The sequence below is a fragment of the Carlito syrichta genome, unplaced genomic scaffold (assembly GCF_000164805.1).
Source record: "Carlito syrichta isolate Samal-C Ts95f unplaced genomic scaffold, Tarsius_syrichta-2.0.1 Scaffold311792, whole genome shotgun sequence".
NCBI lineage: Eukaryota > Metazoa > Chordata > Mammalia > Primates > Tarsiidae > Carlito > Carlito syrichta.
In genome coordinates this window covers 49,575-67,526 of record NW_007255888.1, presented here as the reverse complement: position 1 = coordinate 67,526, position 17,952 = coordinate 49,575, and the positions used below count along the sequence as shown (strand labels likewise).

At 36.8% G+C, this 17,952-nt stretch overlaps 1 protein-coding gene and 1 long non-coding RNA gene across 3 annotated transcripts in view; one reads left to right on the top strand and one right to left on the bottom strand.

The window, feature by feature from the left end:
- UBE3A (ubiquitin protein ligase E3A) overlaps positions 1-17,931 on the bottom strand; it is an 89,963-nt gene extending 72,032 nt beyond the window's left edge. Inside the window, exons 1-2 of the mRNA XM_021718072.1 lie at positions 17,904-17,931; positions 2,533-2,540 (exon numbers count right to left, since the gene is read on the bottom strand). The gene's annotated coding sequence lies outside the window, so the exon portion shown is untranslated. The remainder of the gene's footprint in view (positions 1-2,532; positions 2,541-17,903) is intronic.
- The window catches only part of LOC103271597, a 143,057-nt gene that overhangs the window by 118,300 nt on the left and 6,805 nt on the right, over positions 1-17,952 (top strand). The window lies entirely within an intron of this gene.

The following is a 17,952-nucleotide window of genomic DNA, read 5'->3' as shown; positions in this document are numbered from 1 at the left end:
TTATATAAAAGGGTATAGTACTTGCATACAGCCTTCACACATCTCTCTGTACCTTAAACCACCTCCAGATTACTTATAATACCTAATACAATGCAAATGCTATATAAATAGCTGTTACAATGTATTATTTCATTGCTGTAGTGTTACCTTTAATTTTTTTTAAGCTACTTGGAAGGCTGAGGCGGAAGGATCGCTGGAGCCCAGCAGGTCAAGGCTACGGTGGCCGGGAGCAGCCACTGCACTCCAGTCTGGGCGAAGGAGTGAGACTCCAACTCAAAAAAAAAAAAAAAAAAAAAAAAATTTTCAATCTATAGTTAGTTGAACCTGAGGATGACGAACCTGCAGGTACTGAGAGCCAAAACTATACAGTGAAAGTATGGGTTCTGTGACTTTTGATGCTAATTTATAAAAATATCACGCATTTCTGCCTTGCTCTTCTTGTGGTGCTTATTCTTGGAATCTCATCACCATGCTGCAAGGAAAGCAGCCTTCTGACAAGGAAGCCAAGCAAGCACCTGTAAAGGCAACATACACATGTTTTAGATCAGAGCTTCAATCTCCAGATATGGGAGTGAGCAAAGTTTCAGATTATTTCAATCACCAATCATCAAGTCATCATGGCTGACATGTTTAAAGCCAATCCCTGACCAAATTAGAGATTAATGAGCAAAATAAATGATTACTGATGTTCAAGGCACTAAGGGTCAAATTATTACACAGCAATAAATTTGAACTGCATACTAAGTTCCGGTTAACAATACTAACCTAAATTATTACGTTTTAGTTAACAAACATGCTAAAGTTAAGGATGTGCTATGCTAACATCTGCAATCTTGAAAAGCATCAAAAAATAAGACAAATTAATAGAAGATGGATAGATCGACAAATGAGACAAAACAAATACAGCAAAATGTTAATTGTATAATCACAACTTACAATTACTTAAAAGTCTGTGTAACTTTGAAAGCTTTTGTAATAAAATGTTGAAGAGTAAAATAAAGGTATTCATATACAATAGAAGCTGAAAGACGGTGGGCAGTAGACCTACATTTTACAAAAGTTAAGGAAAGTTCTTCAGGTACAAGGAAAATAACACCAACATGAAACCTGAAGTATACACAAATCTATACAAAATAAATGAAAATGGTAAATATAAGAGTGAATACAAAAGAATGTTATTCTTAGTTTATAAACTTATTTTTCTTTCTCCCCTTCACCCCCCAAGTCAGAGGTCTCATTCTTTGGCCCAGGCTGGAGTACAGTGGCATAATCAACAGCTTCCTAGCTCAGGCGATCCTTCCACCTCAGCATCCCAAGTAGCTGGGACTACAGGAGCGTGACACCATGCTGGGCTAATTTTTTTTTTTTTTTTTTTTTTTTTTTTTACAGAGACAAAGTTTTGCTATGTTGCCCAGGTTGGTCTCAAACTTCTGGGCTCAAGCAATCCATCTGCCTTGGCTTCCCAAATGCTAGAATTACAGGCATGAGCCACCATGCTCATTATAAATTTATTTATAAGACAAGAGGACTTTTAAAGAAATTGTCACAAACTCTACTGTGGAATTTATAACATGTAGAAGTAAAACATAAGATGGCGATAGCAAAAAGAATGAGGAGCCGGGCTCGGTGGCTCAGCCTGTAATCCCGCGCCTTTGGGAGGCTGAGGTGAGTGGATTGCCTGAGACCGCGGTTTCGAGACCCGCCTGGGCAGTGAGACCTCATCTCTACAATAAATCAAAAAATCGGCTGGGCGTGGTAGCGTGCACCTGTAATTCTGGCTACTTGGAAGGCTGAGGCAGAAGGATCGCCAGAGCCCAGCATGTCGAGGCTGTGGTGGCCGGGAGCGGCCATTGCACTCCAGTCTGGGCGACAGAGTGAGACTCCAACTCAAAAAAAAAAAAAAAAGAATGAGGAGCCAGGCATGGTAGTCTTTAATCTAGAAGAAAGCAGAAAAAGAAAAAAGAGAATAGATGAACAAATAGAACACAAAATAGTGTCTTAAACACAACTGCATTGACAATTAAAATAAGTGTAAGTACTCAAATTAAAAAGCAGAAATTGAAATTAAAAAAAAAAAATCAACCTGAAAGTAAGATGCAATTATATGCTAGCTAAAAGAAGGACATATTAAATATAAGGACAGATAACTTAAAAGTAACAGGACAACAAATGATATAATACGCAAAAGCTAATCCTAAGAAAGGAGAAGTGGATACAGTAATACTAAAGTAGATTTTTTTAGGATGAGAAATATCGCCAGAGATAAATAGAGAAATTTTACAATGATAAAAGCACCAATCATGGAGACCTAATAACCCTAAATGTGACCATACCTAATGACAAACTTTCAAAAGAGATGAAGCAAAAAGGTCAAGCAAGGCCAAGCACAGTGGTTCATGCCTATAAGTACCAGCACTTTGAAAGGTCAAAGTGAGAAGACTGCTTGAGTCCATGAATTCGAGACCAGCCTAGACAACATAGCAAGACCTACTCTACAAAAATCAAAAAACAAGCCAGGCTGGTAGCACACACCTGTAGTCCTAGCTGGTCAGGAGGTTGAGGTGGAAGGATTGCTTGACTCTAGGAGTTTGAGGTTATATGACCCGTGACTGTGCCACTGCACTCTAGCCTGAGTGACAGAGTGAGACTGACTTATAAATAAATAAATAAAACAGCAAGGAATTTAAATACATATTTATCCAAAACAATGGTCAATCAGCACATGAAATAATGATTAGCACCATAAATTATCAAGGAAATGCACATCAAAACCACAAAGAGATACTTTGACACCTACAAAAATGGCTAAAGTAAAAAGGACAGACAAGTGTTGGCAAGGAAGTAGAGAAATCAGAACACTCATACATTGCTGATGCAATTAAAACTGGTATAACCATTTTGGAAAAGAATTTGGTAATTCCTCAACTTGTCAAACAGAGAGTTACTCTGTGACTCAGGAATTTCACTCCAAGGTATATACTCAAGAGAACTGAATATACATTCAGACAAAAGCTTTTATGTGAATGTTCACAACAACATTATTCATAATAACCAAAAAGCAAAACAACCCAAATATCAACTGATGATTGAACAATACGTAGTAGATCCATACAGTATAATAATATTCAGTCATAAAAAGGAATGGAGTACTATATGCCACACCATGAATGAACCTTCAAAATGACATGCTAAGTAAAGGAAGTCACACACAAAAGGACATATACTGTAAGATTCCACTTATATGAAATGCCCAGAATAAGCAAATCCATAGAGACAGAAGGTAGATTAATGGTTGCCAGGGAAAGGGAAGAATGAGGAATGGCTGCTAACAGGTACAGGATTTACTTGGGGTATGATAAAAATGTTCTAAAATTAGATGGTGGTGATGGTTACATCAGTCCAAATATACTAAAAACCATTCATCTGTATACTTTAAAAGGACGAATTTTATGGTACGTGAATTATATATATAAAGCTATTAATAATTCTAAAAGTTAAAGTTTTGGGTTTTTTTTAACTACTCCCCCACCCCAAGAGAAAAAAGCCATATCGCTACATTTACCAACAGTTTATGTTTCCCACTAAATTGGTATTTTCCTTCCAGACTTTTTTCCCCACATTGAAACAAATTTAGCAACTGTTAAGTTTCAGATTTTTTTATACTTAAAAAAAGCTAAAAAATAAAATTGAGCTCCTGGTGGTAAGTCTAGGCTATATGATCACCCATATATATGAGCAGAGCTTGGGAATCACAATCACTGGAAAAAAATAAGAACTGATTCTTATCAATCATATATGAATACTTATTCATTCAGTACTTACAAATATCTGAAGCTGGGCATTAAAAAAAAGAGATAGACAATAAACATTCACTGTTCTCATAGACTCTTCAATCCAGGAGCAAATGAATTATTTAATTTCAATTGAGATAAGTACTACTCAGAATTCAGTAACAGTATTAAGTACTGAGTAAAAATCATTACCAACTTAATACAAGGAAGTCCAAAACCAGGGAGTCCAAGGAGAAAGACTCTGAAATAAGGCTTCTCTTTTTTTTTTTTGAGTTGGAGTCTCACTCTGTCGCCCAGACTGGAGAGCAGTGGCCGCTCCCGGCCACCGCAGCCTTGACCTGCTGGGCTCCAGCGATCCTTCCACCTCAGCCTTCCGAGTAGCTGGAATTACAGGCATGTGCTGCCATGCCCGGCTGATTTTTGATTTATTGTAGAGATGAGGTCTCGCTGCCCAGGTGGGTCTCGAACCCGCGGGCTCAGGCAATCCACTCACCTCAGCCTCCCAAAGGCATGGGATTACAGGCTGAGCCACCGAGCCCGGCTAGGCTTCTCTTAATATCTAGAATGAGTACTAAAATGTAAAACATGTTAGCTGTTTTCCAGGCAGACTAAAATGTACTGGTAAAGGGCTTGGAAAAGGAGGAGGATGGATAACTCAAGAAATTAGCCCTTCACTCAGGGATCACCTACCAGCAATTTGACTGCACTGTTTTATGAAAGAGAAGAACGAATTGCTTCATATTAAACAGTATAGCGTTGTAACCAGTTACTTTATTGTAATGATATTTGGCTTACAATGGAATTTTGGACTTTGAAGAACTTATTTATGACCCCAAAAATCAAAATTTTATATCTTATATTTTTCTAGTGTGTGGTAACATGTGAAACAGTCACTGATAAGCATTGCAGTTTCATTGATATATATTGTGCAACCGTACTTTGACCTCTTCTCCCTGATGCTTTTCTATTCAAGGAGATAATGCAGTCTCGTTTGTGCCCTCTCACATTAGTAACATGTAATTTATTGTCCAGTCTGTTGTTTGAAGATGATGTGGAAGGATACACTCGCGATTCCCGAAAACCGTGAAGATGAGTCTATATCTAACTCACCTTCACCACTTATAACTCACTTGTCTTTTCATTTTGACATTGTTCTGCAAACTAAATACACGGATAAAAAATTTCTAATTGTGAGTTACAAAATCACAAAATGAAATTTATTAAAAATAATAGAACTTTTCCGACTTAGTGCAGATAGATATATTCGAAATGTGCTACTCCATACTTCAATACATCTGCCTTCAACTTCAAAAGTCTGTTCCTTTTAAGGCTACAGGAATTTGCTTATCTATCTTTTCAAGTTATGCCATATGATACAAAGGGAATACCCAGAGCTGCCTTTCTTATACAAATGTTTTTTATTGCTACATTCTGTTACAGAGAAGTGTAAAAAGTTACAAAGAACTGTGAAAGCACTTCACACATTCTCTTGCTCTGTGACTCCAGCTGACTTTTTAAAAGTATATCTCAGTATATATTCCATCTCTTTATTTGATTTTTCGTACAATTTAAATGGAAAACTTCAAGGAAATATACGTTTTTGAAAAATTTGAGCTAGCGTTAAATCTGTCTTGTATAATCACCAGCAATCTCTATGTCCTGTGAGAGGGGACATCGAGAGCAAAGGGTTAAATACAAAGTACTGTTCTACTTAAAAAGAATACAGCACAAAGAGTACCTCGGTCCTGTACCAGGGGGAGTGAGGGCCAGTTGGAGGCCCAAATTTCACCTGCATGTGGGCCTACGGTAATTAATCCTTACTTGTACCCCACTATAAAATAAAATTTAATATTTAAGAAATTGTTATTCGTTCACAATAATCCAAGAGAATTACAAACTATTAAAACTAATAAGTTCAGTTAAGCTGATGAATATAAACTCGATACCATCAATGATTAAGTATAACAAAAAAAGATACTATCTATAATATAAAAATTATCAGCTATCTAAACATAAATTTAATAAAGTATGTAAAAAAATACACTTAAAAAAAAACAAAGACAAAAAGGAATCTAATAAATAGCAAGATAAACCATATCAATTCTCCCCAAGAATATATATTCAATGCAATTCCAATCAATATCCCCAGAGGACCCTGATAAGCCTGTTTTAAATTATTATGGGGAACCCTGCATTAATAGAGATACTTTCTTCATGTGAAGGAGAGAGGTCCGTGGTTGTACTGTCTAGTTCTCATTTTGTGGAATGGGCAGACTGATTTTGTGTGAAGAGAGAGAAAGAGAATCTAATACATAAATGGAAGAACAACAAATGAGACTTGTGAAAGGCATAATCAGATAGAGGAAGATAAACTGGAGAAAGCAGTTCCAAGGCAGAAGGCCTGGTCAACATTGATAAACATCACAAAAAGGGAGAGAAATGAGGAACCACTGTAGGGTTTTGAGCATAAGTGTCATATAATTTACTTTAAATGATTTAAGAGGATACCTCTGAATACTACATAAAGAAGAAACTGCAAGCAATGAAATAATCAGTAGACCCGTTACATGACTAATGCAGTAATACAGAGACAGGGTCTTGCTTTGATGCCCAGGTTGGACATAAAGTCCTGGACTCAGTCTCTCAAGTACTGGGACTATAGGCACATGCTACCATGTCCAGCTTCAAATTATAAAAACTGATCAAAAAAGCATTTTTATACAAGAAACACATTATCCATGCAGAACTTCAACTCAGACCAGTCAAAATCAGCTCCAGTGTTCCTGAATCATAAATAGTGAAGCCAGAATGTAGTATACCTCAAAAGGCCAAAAAAGTACATTTCCCCAGATGCGAACATAATTTTAAAATAGTGAACCAAACTCTAAGATCCCAATCTTATAATCCTTCAAATAAAAATATAAGCTAGAGTTCAGGAAAGAAGAAACTCTTCTATAATCTGAAATTTTATATATGTGCCACCTCTACTCAAAACTTTTTTTATAATTTTCCACAAACATGAAAGCATTAAGTACATGCAGATGAATTTACATCTAATTAATTTATGATTAAAAGTTATTTACTGTCTTCGAGTTTAGACATTATGAAAAAATATACCATGACATTTGAAAAATGTTTCTCTTAACTTCCTTTTAATCGAAGGCTCTTGAAAGTATGAATATCAAGGTTAAAAAAATGCTGGCAAGAATACAAGGAAATGAAGTCTTTCTAATGGTAGTGGGAAAATATTCTGGAAATATCTACTAAATTAAAAATATAGTAGTGCCCTCTTATTCACAGGGAATATATTCTAAGACCCCCAACAAATGCCTGAAACTTTGGGTAGTGCTAAACCCAATATATACTATGTTTTTTCATACATACCTATGATACAGTTTAATTTATAAATTAAGCACAGTGAGGGATTAACAATAATAACCAGTAACAAAATGGAACAATTACAACAATATGCCAGCACCACTATTCTTGTTCTCTGGGGCCATTATTAAGTAAAACAAGCACTGTGATAACACGACAGTCCATCTTGAAGACTAAGAGGGATTGCACATACAGCATGGATATGCTAAACAAAGAGAGGATTCATGTCATGGGCAGTACAGCAGGACTGAGCAAGATTTCATCACGCTTCTCAGAATGGCACACAATTTAAAACTTATGAATAGTTTATTTCTGGAATTTTCCATGTAATTTTTTCGGATCATGGGGAAAGCAAAACTGCAAATAAGGGGGGACATACTGTATGTTAGCCCATGTGAAGAAACTTATTCCATAAAAATGAAAGCAGGAAAAAAAAAAAAAAGGGAGAGTAAAGGTCAAAGGAGAGTCAAGATAATTCTGAAGATGAATTAAGGGGGAATCTTGGACTACCAGATCACAAAGCTTTCTATAAAGCTATTGTAAATAAAATGATATAGTACTGGTGCTTAAAAAAAAATTAAGGCAAACAAATGAAAAAGAATAAAGAACCTAAAATAAAACCCAAGCATACAGGAGGTAACTGACATTTTTCTTTTAAACCATGGGGAAAGAATTCAATACTTAGGATGAATAAATAAAGAAAATGTGGTATATATACACAATGGAATACTATTTAGCTATTTAAAGCAAACAAACAAACAAACAAAAAAAAAAACCCCATGAAATCCTGTCATTTGCAGCAAGGTGGATGGAACTGAAGGTCATTATGTTAAGTGAAATAAGGTAAGCACAGATAGACAAGTATTGCACGTTTTCTCTCACTCATGTATGGGCGCTAAAAATGTGGATCTCAGGAACAGAAAGAGTAAGTTGATGGCTTCAAGAGGTCTGGGAAAGGGCCAGAAGGTTGGGGGAGGGGGTAGAGGTTAGAAAATGAAGGGGGAAAATATGCAAATGAATTTACTGCCAAAAAATTATATGCTTAAACGTAATAAAGGTGGTAAATTGCATATTTTACCTCAATAAAAAACTAAAAATCAAAAAAATTCAATACTCAATGATGGGACAGTTACCTTTTCATATATATATATCAAAAAAGATTCCTAACTTCCTTCAGACTGACCTAAATGCAAAAACCAAATAACAAAAATCCCTCAATTAGCAGACAATATAAAAAGAGGGCCGGACATGGTGGCTCATGCCTATAATCACAGTACTTTGGCAGGCCCAGGAGGGAGGATTGTTTGAGCCCAGGAGTTCGAGACCAGCTTGGGAAACATAGCAAGACCCTGTCTCTAAAAATAACAAATAAAAAATGATACAGGTGTGGCAGCATACACCTGGTCCCAGCTATTCAGGAAGCTGTGGCCAAAGGATCACCTGAACCCAGAAGGGAGAGGCTGAGGTGAGCTGTGATCATACCAATGCACTCCAGTCTAAGCAACAGTGAGAATCCCAACTCAAAAAAATATATGCACGCACATATATTATAAAGGGAAGTTCTTAAAACAAGAAGCATAAATCATAGAGAAAAAGAGACTCATGATTTTGACATAAAAAATTAAGATTCGATACCACAAAAGAGAATACTACAATGGGTAGGATTTTACATTTTATTCTCATTCTGATAACTTTCCTTAGCTGCACTGTAAAGAAATTTGGATAATATGGTCTTCAAGGTCCTTTTCAACATAAATGGTGCACAATCATCTCTTTTCTTTGAAAAACATTTAATTTATGAAACATCTAAAACATACAGAAAATAATGAAACTCATAATCTTCAACCCACCAAGAATAATCAAGCAAATGCCAATTAAAATGAGATACCATTTCATACCCATCCAATTAGCAAATATTTTAAAAACTTACAATCTCAAGTATGGATAAGGATGTTGGAAACAGAAATGCCCAGATACTGCCGTACTCTGCAAAATATATTTAAGAGAAGGATTTAGCAATATCTAGTAAAGTTAAAGATATTTACACCCTATTCCCCAGCAATTCACTTCTATGGATCTTCTCAAGACCTGTGTACAAATGATCACAGCAGCATTATTTACAATAGCAAAATAGGAAACAACTCAAACTATCTATCAATAGTGGGATGTATACATTTTATATTTGCATACAATGGGTATCATAAAGCAGTAAAACTCAATAAACTATATCTGCATGCAGCAACACACATGGAGTTAACCACAACTTAACTTAATGGAGTCAACCAAAAAATGCTGATCAAAGAAAAATGTGTGTAATATATACCTGCAAAAATTTAAAATACAGAACCTAACACTGTATTTCACATATGGGTACACGTGTGTATGTGTATGTAGTAAAAGTATATAACAGCCAGGCTCGGTGGCTCAGTCTGTAAACCCACGCTTTTGGGAGGCTGAGGTGAGTGGATTGCCTGAGCCCGTGGGTTCGAGACCCGCCTGGGCAGCGAGACCTTGTCTCTACAATAAATCAAAAAATCAGCCGGGCGTGGTAGTGCACGCCTATAATTTCGGTTACTCGGAAGGCTGAGGCGGAAGGATCGCCAGAGCCCAGCAGGTCGAGGCTGCGGTGGCCGGGAGCGGCCACTGCACTCCAGTCTGGGCGACAGAGTGATGAGACTCCAATTCAAAAAAAAAAAAAAAAGTATAAAACAAGGATATGAAATATACTCAAGAACCTCAAGATAGCTGTTGCTTCAGATAAAGAGAGAAATAGGACCTGGAAGGGTAGGGCTGTTACAAATGAATATGTAAGACTCATTTCCCCCCCAAAGGATGAAAATGAACATAATTTATATTTCTTGGTGGTGGATAAATGGATATTTACTATATTGCTTTCTGTATGTTTTTAATATTTTATCATTAAAATATGTACATATTTTTCAACGAGACATTAGTGTGTAATGTCCAATCTGAAAATGACCTTGTGACATCATTTAACTCAACCTCCTTATTTGTTAAAACTAATGAAAGAATAAAAATATAAAATCTGCAGCATGGCAATTACAGACATATAATTAAAGTTGCACTTAAGGGAATTAGATCTTGACCATTCAAGAAAAACATCACCCGCAATTTCCCAAAATCTAGCATGGACTAGCATTATGGAGACTGTGTGTATGCCCACATACACCATCCTCCTAAGGATGTCGTGTCAAATTCAGCACAGGAATAGGCAGTAAAACGGACCCCTCGTTCTGCCTATCTCTACCTAAAATAACGCTCTAAGGCCTAAAGGATTGGTCCTGAACATACACAGCTCATCAACCCACAGCAGACATCTAAAAGTAGGCTTGAAAAAAAATAGAAAGTTCATTCATTCAGCAGTTACAAATGCCTAAGACAGCAAACTAGAAAAAAATAGAGAAAGAGGGCAAACATTTACTGTTATAAAATCTTCAGGAGCAAGAAAAATGATTTAATCAGTTGAAATAAGTATCCATCTACTCTCCAGTTAAGATCCATTTATTCTTAAATTTATCCCTCCCTACCTTTCATTTAGCCTAAAAGATGGAATATTAGGAAATGGGGAGGGAGGGTGCCGCGCAGGGAGAGGATTGATTCCACACTGAGTTAAAAAAAAAAAAAAAAAAAAATCTTTTCATTTTTAAGATAATTTGAAATACAGTACACTGAGCAATAATTAAATTTAAAGAAATATACACAATTTGAAATGTAGAACTCTTGCTTTATGTGAATAAAACAATGAAATTAGCTCCCGGCCACCGCAGCCTCGACCTGCTGGGCTCCGGCAATCCTTCCGCCTCAGCCTTCCGAGTAGCCGGAATTACAGGCGTGCACTACCACGCCCGGCTGATACACTATACTTAAGTGTTTTTACTTCAATTCAGCAGTCAATGTTTAAGCAGCATGTCCATTCTGTCCAACAGAGTATATTCCTGCCTTAGTTACCAAACTGTATCCACTTAATTCCCTATTTTTCCTCTGTTCTTTAAACCTGTTTAATATGTTACAAAGTGTGTAGGAATTGAATGAGAATGAAGCAACTTAAGCAATTACAAAAACTTTTTATTTCTTAGAAACTCTGAGTTTGGATTATCTTAACATAGAAAATAGAACATGACAGCTCACTTCAGAAAACTAGAAAAGAAAAACATTACTCAATTTTTGTTTCACATTTTGTGTGAAATAGAATTTATCAATTATTATGCATGTCACATACAATAGGTGCTCAAGACATTTTTTAATTACCAAAACAAAAACTTAAAAGTATTTAGTAAAAATAAATATAAATACCCTCATCTATAGCACACTGTAAAGTTATCAGTATTGGTGCCTACACCCACAGAGGCACAATAAATAAAATTTTTAAGAAAAAAGTACTAATCTAAATATTAAGCTGGAGAGAACCCATATTTCTCCCATGACCTATTAGTCTTATATGGAAAACACTGCTGTGCATTTCATTATTTTCCTCTGGAAAGAACAGCATTTTGGTTTACATCTGATGAGAAGAGAGGAAAGTATTTGTTAGAAGTATAAAAGAAATTCTTGTAGTGTTATTTGTAGTACTAAAGGTATTATCTGAGAAAATAAAGAACAGTGTGCTTCACAGAGGGAGCTTGAGCACCAAAAAGTTTCAAAATGAGACATCTGTCCATAGTGCATGGTACATACATGGTTATTATATGATTCTCTGTAATGTCTGTATAATTTGGAGTGAGGATTCAAACTTTATTCTGCATCACAAAGATTATAAAAACAAATGAGCTGGGATGATGGCTACAGTCTACAAGGGCAATTCTAAGACTACTTTCTCAAACTTGAGAGGAAAGACACTGATGTAGGAGTCTACTAGGAGCTTGAAATGAATAAGCTATTCCTTCTGATTCAAAGGAGACAGTCATCACATGAAAAGAACATGCATGGAAGTTCAGCATTGGCAGCTGAACTTGTAAATGAAACTGCTGGCCGGCCAGTGTGGAGTCTAATGCTGTTATTCTTAACAGCTCAGTGTGTTCCATAAGTTGATCTTCTGTACCCCTCAGGATCAATTAAGGTTAGTCTAGTGCAGATCCCTTTAAGCTACAGAAATCGAACATGAAAAAAAATGTTTTGACCTATCTTTTGTTGTATGCAAGCTTGGTAGCTCTTTTCTATTTCTTAATGTATGTCCATTAGACATCTTTCAACAATTCAAGATGTTCCTTTTCACATTTAAGACAAGCACAGCTATACACATGATCTACATGTCATACCTTATACAAGATTCCTATTCAGATTTCTTGGAATTGAACTACAGGAATAATCTTATTCAGTATGGTTCTATGCCCCTAAAATCTATTTTCCTTTCAGGTCAATCTTATGATTCACTTGCCATTTATCAAATTAACACAGCAGGTCTACTAGAGCAAATTACAAAAGAGATTTGACTTTGGAGTAATAATACTGAATAATATATCACTATCTATTAAGTTATTGTTCATGTCAAATGTAGTTAAGAGATTTAAAATAAATTTACATACTAAAAATTTCCCAAAATATTGTTTCTATGAAAAGGTTCTTAATCTACTTTTTCAAGAATCATCACATTTCAAAAGCACATTGTTTTCAGAGGCAAAGCAGCTTCTGAACAAAGGCTGAGAAAGCTAAATGACCTGCTCATGACCAGCTAGGAAACTAGATAAGAAGGATGAGCCCAAGGTTCTGTCACCAAAGTTAGTGCTCCTTCCTCCATGTAAATGGTTCTTGGTGGCTTTTGTTCATGAACCTGTTGTGACACCTACACACTTAAAATTTTAAGGAGTTCAGTCACAAGGCTTACAATCAAACAGTAATAACTTTCAGTTGAATCTCAGGTGCAAAGAACAGGTATTTGTTAAAAGTCTACCTTAATTTCATTCTTAGATAGGCCTATTAATAAGCTTATTTTTATATTATTATCCATAATGGTATTTACTTGTCATAGATAATTTAGATCAAAGTGCTATAAGTAACACTGAGAGAAAAAAAAATGAAAGCTGACAAAGAAATTCATTATGTATTTATTAATAAGTAATTTCATTAAACAAAGAATTTACATAGTTATCTTTAAGTATTTCCAACATTTCATTTTTGGATACAGAATATAAATTTCTAGATGACTAACACTAATTATTTGTATTTAATATAATTTCACTTATTTTCTTTATTAGAAAAAAGGGCTGTCCAGGCATGGTGGCTCATGCCTGTAATTCCAGCACTTTGGGAGGCTGAAGCAGGAGGACTTCCTGAGCCCAAGAGTTCAAGACCAGGGTAGGCTTGTCTCTACAAAAAAACCTTTAAAAATCAGAAATAATTAACTGAATTTAGTGACTCACAGCTGTAATCCCTGGTACTCACGAGGCTGAGGCAGTAAGATCACTTGAGTCCAGGAGTTCGAGGCTGCAATGAGCCATGATCGTGCCACTGCACTCTAATTTGGGTGACAGAGTGAGACCAACTCCAAAAAAAATAAAAAATGGCCATTGGTGACATTCTGTCAATGGTGTCTCACAAAATGCACACACAAATCCCCAAAAAGGTAGGGTAATCACATAGTATAACTACTGTTCCCAAAAGGTAGGACAGAACATGTGCCAATGTTTGCAGAGTCCTGAAGACGAGTCTAAAGACTCAGGCTCTGGTTCTGGCCCTGTCACCAGGGTGACTTTAAGAAAATCATTTTAACGCTTTGCACTTTCATTTTCCTTATGCATAAAACGACTAGCTGACCTCGGGATAGTCCTACTCAGGTATCATCCATCAGTCTATTGCCAGAAAACAGAATAAAATCACCCCCCCCCATTAGAATATTTATAGACAATTGCCAGAGTAAATTTTGTTTAATTTTATATACAAATAAAAATACACAAATACTAACACATTATGTGCCAGACAATAGGGTTGTGCCAGAAGGTATAAAACAGGAGTCTTTAGAGTGGTAACTGGTGGGTACGGAGGTATTAAGTCCAGACCCCTAGATAGGAAGGGCATGGGGAAAATGAAGTTCCATTATGTGATAAGGTTCACAAAAAAATGGTATTGTGTGAAGTAAATGTCAGTGGATCATTTACTGATTAACCTATAACGAATTCACTCATACTCTGGTGAATGTGCCCCTCCCCCCAAAAATTCCTATGTTGAAAGCCTAACCCCCAAGGTGATGGTATTAGGAGGTGGGGACTTTAGGAGGCTTTGCCCTAATGAATGAAATTTAAAAAAAAAAAAAAGAGAGAGAGAGAGAGAGAGACCCTACGAACCCTCTCTATCCTTCCACTACATGAGGTTACAGAGAAAAGACAGATGTCTGTGAATGGAGTGGGCCCTCATTTGACAGCACCTTGACCTTGGATGTCTTCAGTCCCTAAAGTTGTCAGAAACTTCTGTAGTTCATAAGCCATCCTAGTCTATGATATTCTGTAAAAACAGCACAAACAGACTAAGACAGCCGGTAAGATAGTCTTTGGTAAAAAAAAAAATTAGGAGTCCTTGGCCTTAAAAAGTGAGTTCACAGCTAGTGAGAAAGAAAATCTAAAGGATAATATACCACAGTCCACTATATACAAGGTACTTTGAGACCATTTAGAAAAACTAGACAGGACGACTTATAAGGTAATACATATCAAGTGTCTATGTATCAAGAATTTTATGTACGTTATTATTATTATTATTATTTTGAGTCAGGGTAACATGTTATACAGGCTGGAGTGCAGTGGCACTAATCAAGGTTCACTACACAGCCTCAACCCCCTGGACTCAGGTGATCCTTCCACCTAAGGCTCCCAAGTACCTGGGACTATAGACATGCACCACCATGACAAGCTAACTTTTTTATTTTTTGTAGAGACAAGGTCTTGCTATGTTGCCCAAACTGGTCTCAAACTCCTGGGCTCAAGCAATCCTCCCGCGCTTCAGTCTCCCAAAGTGTTGGAATTACAGGCATGAGTCACAGCATTTGGCTGGAATTTTACATACTTCAACTCTGGGGTAGTTTTACCAACCCTTTTTACAGATGACAAAACCGTGGCTCATCAAAATTAAGGCAATTAGAATAAGGCCAGAATTAAAAGTAGGGTCTAATTCCAAAGCTGTTTCCACTATACATACTATGATACCTTTGATTATTACATCTTTTTTTTATTATTACATTTTATCTTTACACTTGGCAATGAAGGGAAAACTCAAAACTAGTCAAAACTCTTGTTCTGAACCATCATGAAAACAGCATCTACACAAGTCGGGCTCAGTGGCTCAGCCTGTAAGACCGCACCTTTGGGAGGCTGAGGTGAGTGGATTGCCTGAGCCCGCGGGTTCGAGACCCACGTGGGCAACTTGGCGAGACCTCATCTCTACAATAAATCAAAAAATCAGTCGGGCGTGGTAGCGCGGGCCTGTAGTTCCAGCTACTTGGAAGGCTGAGGCGGAAGGATCACTGGAGCCCAGCAGGTCGAGGCTGCATTGGCCGGGAGCGGCCACTGCACTCCAGTCTGGGTGACAGAGTGAGACTCCAACTCAAGAAACAAACAAACAAACAAACAAAAAAACAGTATCTAAGACTTTGCCCAGGTGTCTTGCTTGAAAGATCTCTTCTGAAAATTTGTCTTCACTCATAAAAATCGAAAAACTAATTTTCTAACAGCTGCTAAGTACTTAATGTTTCTACATTCAGACATACACAACTATAGATCTAAACAAAAAGTGTGCTAGGAGCATATAACCAGCAATCATTTAGAAAGTAGACAACTGAAAACATCATTTAAGGTGCTTAAGCTGAAAACTTGGCTATAATCTATAGTTCTGGATCATTCCACTGACAGTCATGGCAAGAACGGTAAATTTCTACAAATTTTTTTTGTTTTTTTGAGGTAAAAGAGGATGAGACTGAAATAGGAATGGTCTAAAGCTTAAGAAATACAAGTGTCACTCATAAGCAGAATCTGAACATTTACCATAATACTACAAGAAATGGGTTCACGGTATCAGGATGCTACAGGGGGAAGGTGGAGAACAAAACACAACATCAAGAGTACCTGATTTCAAACCAGGCAAAGTGGGGACCAAAGGGAAGCCCAAATTTTACCTGTTCAATAACCACTTGTATACCTAATCCTGAATTGTACCCCACATCTTTAAAATAAAAAAATATAAAAAATAAATAAGTACAAATGACTACATGTCAAAGACACTGCAGGTACCCAATAAACCTTGTTAAATGGGCTGGACAAGTAGAATGAGAATGTGTTTTTCTCACACCTTTAACTAGTAAGTACTTTTACATCAGAAGTTATCTTTTAAGCCATGAAAAAAAGGGTAGAATTTAGAAAAGATAAAATGAAAGCAATTTACAAAACCTCTGAAAAGAAATCAAACACATTATTTGTATCTCTGTACAAAGCTAAACTACTCAGGGATGGGCAATGTCTGGAGGATGGTGTGCTTATTACTTAACCAGCTAATACAGTTTAACGATGACATAAGACTTTCAATTTATGTTCTAATTCTGTCAATAAAGATTGCAAGTTATTTCTTTATACTCTGTTCTTGTACTTCTTTTACGTATATCACAAATATAAAAAGAATGCAAAGTATTTCTTGAAGCTATTTCCTTTTTATTTTTTGGTCATGCTTGTTAGGACTTCTGATCATCCCTAGAGTTTAATAGCAGCATTATTAATATTCTAGTCATCTCACTAAAAATTTAACAAGCAGCTCAGATTTAAAAAGCAGGATCTAATTTCAGAGCTATTTCACTATACATACCAAGACAAAATTTTCTCTCTCCTAAATTCTAAATTTTACATCATTTACCAAATAATCTCTTAAATAAGGTAGCTTACTAATTACTGCTCATTATGCCACTAGCCCAATTTATTCAACAAGATTTACTGGGTATCTATGTGTCTTTGGCATGTAACTTTCAACAATTGCATTTCTTAAACTTAAGATCATCTCTATTGCAAAGCCCCTTCCTTCTCCAAAAAATTCTGGAATAATTTGCTGCTTCTCTCAATATTGCAAGCAGTGGAATAGCCCGAAAGTATAGGCCCTATCCATATTCCTTCATGACTGAGAGTAACTTTGGACTGTAAATCCCATATACTATTAGTTTGCATTTTCAACAGTACCCTAATCATTAACAAATATAATCCCGGACAAATTTTGTACCATCTGTTTTAGCATAACTATAGAAAGTCTCAAAAAATTTAAAGACTACATTATCTTTCGAGGATCCTAAGCTTAAACTGTATTAAAATTATTTTTACAATTTTAAAGACTCAAGCACTCGATACACTGATTTCTGCCTTTAGCAACAAAAGCCTCCACACCAAGATTAGGAAAGCGTCCCTCTCATTTTCTCAACAAAAAAGGAAAAACAGGGCCAACTGCTCGCATGCAGGTCTGCATTTCACACAGCATGGCTCACGTTCAACTTCAGAAACCCCCGCGGCCAGCAACACAGGAGTAATCTGCGAACGCGACCCTCCGGTCTGACATCCCACTTCATCGGCCCTCCCTCCCCATCAATCCACCCCCAAATGCCCAACACACCACGCACACGGCTAAAGATGTCCTCCCAAGAGAGCCGAAAATCCTCGAGAACGCCGAGGAAGAGCTCCCCTTTGATGCAGGAGGGCTGCCCGCCTGGGCCCGGGCCGCCTGCTCAGCGAGCGGGCCCCGAGGAGGCCCAGCCCTGACGCCCCGCCCGGGCCGCCGGCGTCCCCTCGGGCGACAAAACCTCCCGCAG